Source organism: Sinocyclocheilus anshuiensis, unplaced genomic scaffold (genome assembly GCF_001515605.1).
Source record: "Sinocyclocheilus anshuiensis isolate Anshui unplaced genomic scaffold, SAMN03320099.WGS_v1.1 scaffold2688, whole genome shotgun sequence".
Classification (NCBI taxonomy): domain Eukaryota; kingdom Metazoa; phylum Chordata; class Actinopteri; order Cypriniformes; family Cyprinidae; genus Sinocyclocheilus; species Sinocyclocheilus anshuiensis.
In genome coordinates, this window is record NW_015543988.1 from 103,080 (window position 1) to 112,926 (window position 9,847).

At 36.9% G+C, this 9,847-nt stretch overlaps 1 long non-coding RNA gene across 1 annotated transcript; it reads right to left on the reverse strand.

The window, feature by feature from the left end:
* Nucleotides 1–992: 992 nt before the first annotated feature.
* LOC107694808 (uncharacterized) lies at nucleotides 993–7,189 on the reverse strand. The gene is made up of 4 exons (XR_001634921.1): nucleotides 7,145–7,189; nucleotides 4,666–4,740; nucleotides 4,300–4,345; nucleotides 993–1,665 (listed from the first exon to the last, which is right to left on the reverse strand). It is a non-coding gene; the product is annotated as an uncharacterized LOC107694808 (long non-coding RNA).
* Between the last annotated feature and the right edge of the window lie 2,658 nt (nucleotides 7,190–9,847).

Below are 9,847 nucleotides of genomic sequence, written 5' to 3' on the forward strand. Positions count from 1 at the left end.
GGTTACAGTGTCACTGGATAAATCAGCGAAATAAATCATGCAGTAGTCGATACTGTATGGCTTATTTTCAATACTCCATACATTCATCTTTCTGACTACATTTGACCAGTAGTTTGATAATGTACTATACTACAATCCCAGTGCAGAAGAATAGAGTACAGCTTTGATTCCTTATGATAACCGTCGCCGTTATTAATGGACATTTGTGTGATTTCTACTGAAGTTGAAATTGTTATGCCTGTTGCTGTATATATTTTATAAGACAACCTGTCATATATTTGTTGTATGAGACATATTTTAAATAAATATTATTGTTTTAAACAACTGTGCTAGTATTACATGTATCTGATTTGGGTGGAAATGAATATATAGAGATCATAATCTATCTACAGTGGGTACGGAAAGTATTCAGACCCCCTTAAATTTTTCACTCTTTGTTATATTGCAGCCATTTGCTAAAATGAATACTTTCCGTACCCACTGTATATTTAATTGTTTCTCAGTATATGCCTTTTCAACATTTCAATTTATTTTTATTTGAGTTTGAGTTTTAGTATTTATTTTAATTAGTTATCAAAGCAACATTTCTAATTTTCCTATAAGCTTTTTAAGTTTAAGTTTTTCGTCTAATATTTATATTTTCTTTTATTTCGTCTTTATTTAATTAATTTATTTACTTAGTTTTAGTTATCAACCATTCAGTTTTGTTGCTCATTAAAGAGCATCTTGAACGTTCTGCTACAGATATCCTTGTATGCGCTATGAAAAAAAAGCAGCTTCTTTATGACGGAATTTGCATTTTGGGTGAACTATAGAATATTTGCATAAACACCTTGCACAATTTTCCAGCTGAGATATGCTAATGGTAAATGTCACCGAGAGATGGTCTTGATATTTTAATTTTTCTCCTGACATCAGCACATACTCATTTTCCACTGGTGACAGCATAACTGAGCTTATGCAAGATAAGTGATATGAAACTTCACTTATTCTAAACTCAAGCGTTATACACTGATAAAGCTGTATTTTATTTTTTTTTTTTTACAAGGACACGATGTAGATGGTGAATTCAGATACATGAATCACTAAACAGACTCAGTCAAACTGTTTTTATTCTCTCTTCTTGGGAGCTCTAATAATAAATGTGTCTGAAGGCCTCTTGAGGGCGCATGTGAGCTACACAATGTTTCCGTTCTGTTTCCAAAAGATTGACATATCTGAGGATGCACAGTATTGAAATAATAATAATACAACAGAAGTACAGGTCTATATTGTACAGAGTTTGACGCTTAAACTGAGCAGTTTGGTGCAGGAGACCAGAGGGATGAAGGGATTTTGTGTCTGAGATGCGTGATTACGTTGGGATCTGCCAAAGTCCCAGCCGTTGTGTTACTGCTGGCGTTTAGTGCTGCATGATAGCACACATCTTATTCCCCGGCACCTCTGTGACAAACCCGGAGATCAGTTTGAAATAATGAACACGCTCACACATACACAACCTCTCCATCTTGTCCTTATGATGTTGTTCTCACAAGGGGGAAATGTAAGTCTATAACCGCTGTGGAAACAGGACTGACTGGGTGTTCTCCTGTTGTTCTTCTGTTTATTGCAGAGCCAGCTGATCAATGCCGGGGAAAGTGTTAACTTCTGGTCACCTCGTATGAACTATACGCCCAGAAAAAAATGGTTAGAAAGAGGTTGGAGAGAGAGAAAAAGAGACATTGTTAGTTGTGCGCTTTCTCAAAAAAAAAAAAAAAAAGCCAAACAAAAAAGTCCCTTTCAAGTTAGTCAGTTCACCTGGAGGCCATTTTGACAATGGACTAGTTTTCTATGTAGGCAACAATTTATCAACATTTCCAGAGTTTATAACTTTATGAAAATGAGCAGCAATGCAATGGAATGTGATCTATAGTCAGAAGAAAATGTATTCTTTGTCTAATTAGAATGGCGAATTTTTAACCACAATAAATCAGATTTGTGAGGAGATTTTCAAACCAGTAACATCCTGTGGGAATGTCCCTAGAGGAATAGTTCACCCAAAAATGAAAATTTGCAGGAAATGTACTCACCCTCAGGCTATCCAAGATGTACAGTAGATGAGTTTGTTTTTTCATCGGAACAGATGTGGAGATATTTAGCATTACATCACTTGCTCACCAATGGATCATCTGCAGTGAATGGGTGCCGTCAGAATGAGAGTCCAAACAGCTGATAAAAACATCATAATAATCCACAAGTGATCCACGCGACCCCATTCCATCAATTAATATCTTGTTAATTGAAAAACTGCATGTTTGTAAGAAAAAAAACAAGTGCATCATTTAAGACATTTTTAACTTTAACCATTGCTTCTGGCTACAATATGAATCTTCTATCCATTACATTGCTTTCTCCAGTGGAAAAGTAATTTCGTCTGAATCAGGAGAGAAATATGCACAGATCAAACAACGTTTACAAGTGAAAACAGTCCAAAACAGTTCTAAACAAATATGTTGGTAGATTTAGATGTGAGAGGACAACAGATGATGGACTTTTTCACTGGAGGAAGTGTTATTAGGGATTATGGATTTTGGCCAGAAGTGACAGTTTAAAGTTAAAACGCCTTAATGATGGATTTGTTTCTTACAAACATGCAGCTTTTCACTTCACAAGATGTTAATTGATGAACTGGATTTGTGTGGAATGATTATTGTGATGTTCAACTGTTTGGACTCTCATTCTGACGGCACCCATTCACTGCAGAGAAGAAGTGATGAAATGTTAAATTTCTCCAAATCAGTTGTGATGAAGAAACAAACTCATTTACAGGTACATCTTGGATGGCCTGAGGGTGAGTAAATGTTTTAGCAAATTTTACCATACATTTAATATAGGGTGACCATACGTCCTCTTTTTTTTCCCGGACCTAAAAAAATGCTATGTTCCGCTCCCGAGATTTTTTGTGTCCATTCCGTCCGCTCCCGCAAACATTCTAATATTGCATATAATTTTTGCGCATCAGGGTGCTACTTTGGGCACTACAAAACACACCCCAGCCCCCTGCCCCACCCACACCCACTGTCCTCTTTTTGGAAAACTAAAATATGGTCACCCTATTTAATAAGTCAGCTGAAAGTTGCTTTTATTAACAAAAATTAATCTGTGCTAAATGACTCCTTACTTACTAAATTTAACCTTCAACTCCAAAGTAAAGCAACTTTTCAGCCCACAGGGCATTATATATTCCATTAAATATAGTATAAATCGGCTGTTAAAGCCTCCAGCAGATTTTTCAGAGCAGCTCTGTGAGAGGTAAAGCCAAGTCAACAACTGCTTTCTCTCCAGGTAAAGCGTTACCGCTTGTTCCTATTTTGCAGAGAAAGAAAATTATGCCTTTTTGCCTTAATAGCCGAGACCATTTGAAAAGGCTCTTTTCATAGAGAAGCATGTCATTATTCTTCTCTTACAGTATATTACTAAAATTATATACTGTTTTGTTGTCTCTCTTGCACAAGTCAATTCAGTTGACATTCTCTCCATGCAATGGCTGTGTATTTTCATTTTTAAACTTTCATTATCAAATGGTGCAGGCAGGTGTATAATAAGCACATTGCAGTTACATTCTTCGCATTCATCATATGTGGCAAGATTGAAATCATGTGTTTTAGAACAATCTATATAAAAGCCCTAATGGCGTCTAAACACAATGAAGTCCATAATGATTATAAAGACACATCAGAAAGAGGCAAAACGTTATCAGGCACCCGATCACTGAATGCATACAAATAGCACACAATGGCTATGTACGAAAGAGCATACTACTTTTAAAGCGGTAAATAGCATGTATACTATGCACAGTATGCAAATGTTCTCAAATTAACTATAGATTTGTCTAAATGAGCAGTTTACAGTAGAGCTTACACAAAAACGTATTAATAGAGATGTGTAGTATACATTGTGTACCACCTACTACTTTAGCCTGTTATTCAGAATGGAATATTAGTAAATTATGTACTGTTTATATGCTATTTACAAATATATTTAAACAGTCCAAAACATGCAGATATTACCTTTGGGCATTCCAATCAAATAATGAATCAAGAAAGAGGTTAAAAATGGCAACTTGTACTATTTTCGGTTTATTTTTCATACGTTATAGGGATATAGTACTCTACACATTGGGATCTGTTGTATATGTACTGAACATTTTGGCAACATTTGCATATAGTGTATACTATATACTGCAGAAAAAATATCTTTGGTAGTATGCTACTGACTTGAAAATAATACACACACTCATGGTAGAGAGTTTTTGCTCACCTTCCTTTGCCAATACGACACTGTGGCATTCGTTTCACATTGCCACCTTTCAGATAGAGGAAGCATGAAAAAAGAGAGGAGAGAGGTTTGGGGGATTTGAAACGTAACGGTTTATAAAAGACTCTCAGAAATAAAGGTACAAAAGCTGTCACTGGGGTGGTACCTTTTCAAAAGGTACATGTTTGTACCTAAAGGGTCTATTTTGGTACCTTAAAGGTACATATTAGCACTTAAAGTGTACATATTAGAACCTGATAGGAACAAAAGTGTACCTTTTGAAATGGTACTGCCCCAGTGACAGCTTTTGTACCTTTATTTTTGAGAATGAACCAATCAGGACTGAGACTTGAAGATGGGTTTACTTACAACCAAGCACCATGATTCCCATCACAAAGAGAACTGCGGCGATGGTTAACCCTACATGACGTAGATAGGAGTAATCTGAAAAAACACAAGTCATGTTATGCATTAATCACGATGCAGAAAACACTCACAGAACAATCCAGTCGAACAGTCTGGAAACATACATAAAGTCACATTAATTTTAATTTCATGTTTGTGTGAGGATGTCACGACAGACTTTCAATCACCAAGTGTCTCTCACAGCAAGAGAAGCAACAAAAGTCAATTTTATAAACAAATCCTTAAACGTTATCACATGCAGCATGGAAATAATAAAAAGCATTTTATAAGCTCTCTGAATCTTACCAACATGATCAAATCACATCCCAAAATCATTTTTTAAATTTGTATTGCAGTAAAAATGCTGTAATACATTTTTAACTTTAATTGCAGTACAAATACTTTTAAATTAAAACAAAAGTAAAAAAATATATGAAATTTATTACATAAAACAAATTTACTGTTAAATAAATTTCTGAAGGACCATCTGACACTGAAGATGGTCTACTAATTTTGAAATAAGAAGATAGATAGATAGATAGATAGATAGATAGATAGATAGATAGATAGAAATAATATTTCACTGTATAACTGTTTTAAATGTATTTTATCAAATAAATACAGCCTTGGTGAGACTAAGCGACTATAAAATGTTCATTTAATAAATAATTATTTAATTATTTCTTAATTATTCCAATATTTCGTTTTAACTGGAATATATGCATCTCTATGTATGGGAATTAAAATGATGTCATGAAAATAATTAAAAGATGTAGCATTTTTACATTTCTAAGTCATTATTTCTCATGGTTATTAAGCGCTTTTCCTTGAGCTGATTTCCCGTTTTACTATCCATTTGGGAGCATTCGGTACCCACAAAGCAGGAGGCTTTGAAGTAACAGTGAACCGGCATAAAACACCCTTAACTGATGACTCTGAAACATATTCAGGCACTTATAAACTTAGTTCCTGGGGAATGAATGCAGAACAGAGGCATTCATGGGTCACAGCTAATGAGGCTATTTCCTGAACATCAGATGCCCTGTAGCTGCCCTAACAATAGGAAGTGATTGAAGCAGCGGCTGTCGCCAGGTCATAAGCTTTCAACTACAGCTCTTGAGACAGTAATAGTGCTTCCATGCTCGGCACCTCTGTGCTTCTTATAAACACAATACTTTCCACTGACAGGGAGATTGAGTTCCTCCGGTCTTTGTGTTCGAACGCACTGTTAGCGACTTGTATGCCACTGTACCAAAAAAATAAGCAGACAATTAAAACCTGAACAGCAGAGTTGTGACATAAAAAATAAAACTGCCACATTTCTTGATTAATTGGTGACGAGTTCCACAAGATCACCAAATATGTGGTCTATTAATGTTATTGTTAACGGAAACTCTTTAAAGGAATAGTTCAACTGTAAATTTGCTGAAAATATACTTACCCTCAGGCTATCCAAGATGTAGATGAGTTTGTTTCTTCATCTGAACAGATTTGGATAAATTTAGCATTACATCACTTGCTCACCAATGGATCCTCTGCAGTGAATGGGTGCCGTTAGAATGAGTCCAAACAGCTGATAAAAACATCACAATAATCCACAAGTAATCCACATGACTCCAGTCCATCAATTAAGCTGCATGCTTGTAATAAATTCATCACTAAGATGTTTTTAACCGTTGCTTCTGGGTAAAATATGACTTTTCATCCATAATATTGCTTTCTCCAGTAAAAAAAAGTAATCTCATCTGAATCAGGAGAGAAATATGCACAGATCAAGCACAAGTGAAAACAGTCCAAAAGTCCAGTTCTAAACAAATATGTCAGTGGATTTTAATGTGAGACATCAACAGCGGATACACTTTTACGCTGGAGGAAGCGTTATCATGGATTATGTATTTTTGCCAGCGACAAAGTAAAAAAAAGTCTTGATGGATTTGTTTATTATGATGTTTTTATCAGCCGTTTGGGCTCTCATTCTGACGGCACCCATTCACTGCAGAGGATCCATTGGTGAGCAAATTATATAATGCTACATTTCTCCAAATCTGTTCCAATGAAGAAACAAACTCATGTACAAGTTGGAAGGCCTGAGGGTCAGTACATTTTCTTAAATTTGTATTTTTGGGTCAACTCAACTACAATTACTCAACTATAATAATATATAAATATTACTAAAATAACACTGCTATTAGATTTCTGTGATGTTCCTTCTGTTGTGTGTTTTATCATCCATTAAGTGAGAATCATAAGTCCAGTCACTTGGAAAAGTTGTAGCACAAACAGCACATGATTTATAGTATCATCCATGTCTGTAGAACAAACGGTGCGGCACGAGTTACAGACTGACATTCAATACTTTGAGTTAGGGGTTTGTTCTAGCAGTAATCGTGATGTCTGCATTAGCAAGCACCATTAATTACTGAATGATTAAACAGATACTTACTGTAATGAAACGGCTCGTCCCAACTCTCATCTGTTGAGGAAACTTTCTAAACAAGGTAAACAAGGTAAGTAAACTGCATCAAATTTCTGTGTTTTGTTTGCAATCGCCACGTAAGGTCATATAAATAAAAATTCACACTACGGTATTTTAAGCCCGATTTGCAAGTCAATGAGCTCACCGACAGGTCGGGCTGTGATCGGGGACAAATCAGCGGGTTATTGGCGAATATCTAGCATGCAAAATATCTGGACCTGTCGGCCGACCCGACATCACACGGTGTCAGGTGTCACAACGAGCTATAGCCAATGAGAGACCAAGGCATGTGTTGAGGACAGTGGAAGAAAACCAGCAGCAGCAGCATGGCTTTAAGAAAAGTTTGGACACAAGAAATGGAGCGAAATTTTTCTGAACAGATCATCACGCAAACAGCTTGCAGCACTAATTTCTTCCCGACGTCCATTTTCAAATAAACAACCCCTGTTTCACTTGTTGTTTCGCGTTCAACTTCTCACATGTGTTTTCGTGACAAAACGTGGTTTGGGGACCGTGTAGACAGAGTTGTAGTGTGTCACCCCCTGTTGCGGATCATTCACATATAGTGTCACTTCAAGGACTTCAACTTCAAGACAGACACCAAGTCATGTAGTCTGAACAGCACAGCGATCTGCCGAGGTTTAAAGTCGTGTAGTGTGAACTTGGCTTAATGTAAACAACACGAATGTGCTCGCGACTCTTTAGCTCCGCCCACGGCACGCCTCCAGGAGCTCGGCTGTTTTCGGAGAGAAGCGTAAAGCTGTATCTTTATTTTATAAATCTGATCAAACTAAAGATTCTTCGTAGATATGAAGTATGCAATACTACTATATAGGTACTCAAGGGTTAGTTCACCCAAAAATGAAAATTAGCTTGTGTTTTACTTACCCTCGAAGCATCCTAGGTGTATATGACTTTCTTCTTTCAGATGAATCCAGTCGGAGTTATATTAAAAATTGTCCTGGCAATTCCAAGCTCTATCTTTGCAGTCGGCGGGTGTTGCAGTTGAACAGTCCACAAGTCGTCAAATAAAGCTCGCGTATTCATAATAAAATGTGCCGCAGTCGGCTCCGGGGGATGAATAAAGGCCCCCTGTAGCAAATCCATGAGTTTTTGTAAGAAAAATATCCATATTTCAAACGTAATAAACCCTTTTCTCTCACTTCCGTCATCTTTTTTTTTTTTTTTTTGCAGTTTTTAGAACAAAGAACATATAAGGGCAATAACATTTAAACTGAATGAAAACAAATACTTAAAATAAATAAACAAATACCTCACTTCCGTTATCTGTCATACGCGGATCTGTTCCGGCGGAAGGCATATGACGTATGCGCAGCGCGCGCGCCTCTGAGATACAGTATGCTAGTCTCGCGAGTTTGTTTAATAGGGGCAAAGGAAGCAAAGTTTCCTTACTTCCTTACTTTAGCAAAGGAAAATCCTCCGACATTTTTCTTTGCAAATCTTTGGTTTGTGCTTCTAATTCGTGACTGGCGTTTTGTTTTGTTCTCTCTCCGCATTCGTCACTAATCACGCAACGCCGCGCGTCTTACGTCATCCACCGGAACTGCTTCAGTGTATGACAGTCAGCGGAAGTGAGAGAAAAGTGTTTATTACGTTTGAAATATGGATATTTTTCTTACAAAAACTCATGGATTCGCTACAGGGGGCCTTTATTCATCCCCCGGAGCCGTCTGCGGCATGTTTTATTATAAATGCGCAATCTTTATTTGACGACTTGTGGACTGTTCAACTGCAACACCCGCTGACTGCAATGACAGAGCTTGGAATAGCCAGGACAATTTTTAATATAACTCCGACTGGATTCGTCTGAAAGAAGAAAGTCATATACACCTAGGATGCTTCGAGGGTAAGTAAAACACAAGCTAATTTTCATTTTTGGGTGAACTAACCCTTTAACGTGAGTTTGGCCGAAACTATGTGTGTGTTATGGCCCCTTTAAAGACTAATATCTAATACCATTTAGCATTCATACACAAATCACAAAGTGTCAAATAAAACTACAGAAGGAGAGAAAGAGAGAGAGAGAATATTAATTTGATACTTTCATTAAGGCTGCAGAGACAAATATCTGAGATTGTTACAAGAGCATCTGAATTTTTTTTATAGAGCATTAACCAACAATCTCCTTCTGACACCATTATGACTTATGAGTGTTTGAAGAACACATTCACCACAATGATCCTGGCCGGCTTCAGAGTTCAAGATTACACACACACAAGCAGCAGATGAATGCAAATGTATTCTGAGGCTGGCATAATAACAGTGTGGTGATGTAGAGTGCAGTGGTTTGTAATGAAGGCAGGCCTCTCATAGACCCTGCCACAGAACAAGGACTAATTGTGGTCTAGCAGAGATGGGTCGCGGCATATTTGTGTGCATTTTCCAGCTACGTGCAGTTTTTCCAATGAATCCCTTCTTAAGATGAATGGCCACATGAGACTGAGCAATTCTACTGGCAAACACTGTGATTATTGCAGAACGGCTATAATCAATCTTTTATTGGAAGTATTCATCTGAAAAAGATTAGACCTGCTGGTCATTCGTGGTTTTGGGTAATGTAGGATTTTATTAAAAATAGGCTTTATCAGATTATGCTGACAAATGTTTATGATGTGTACGTGTAATGTAATAAAAGACGGTGTGTGTGCG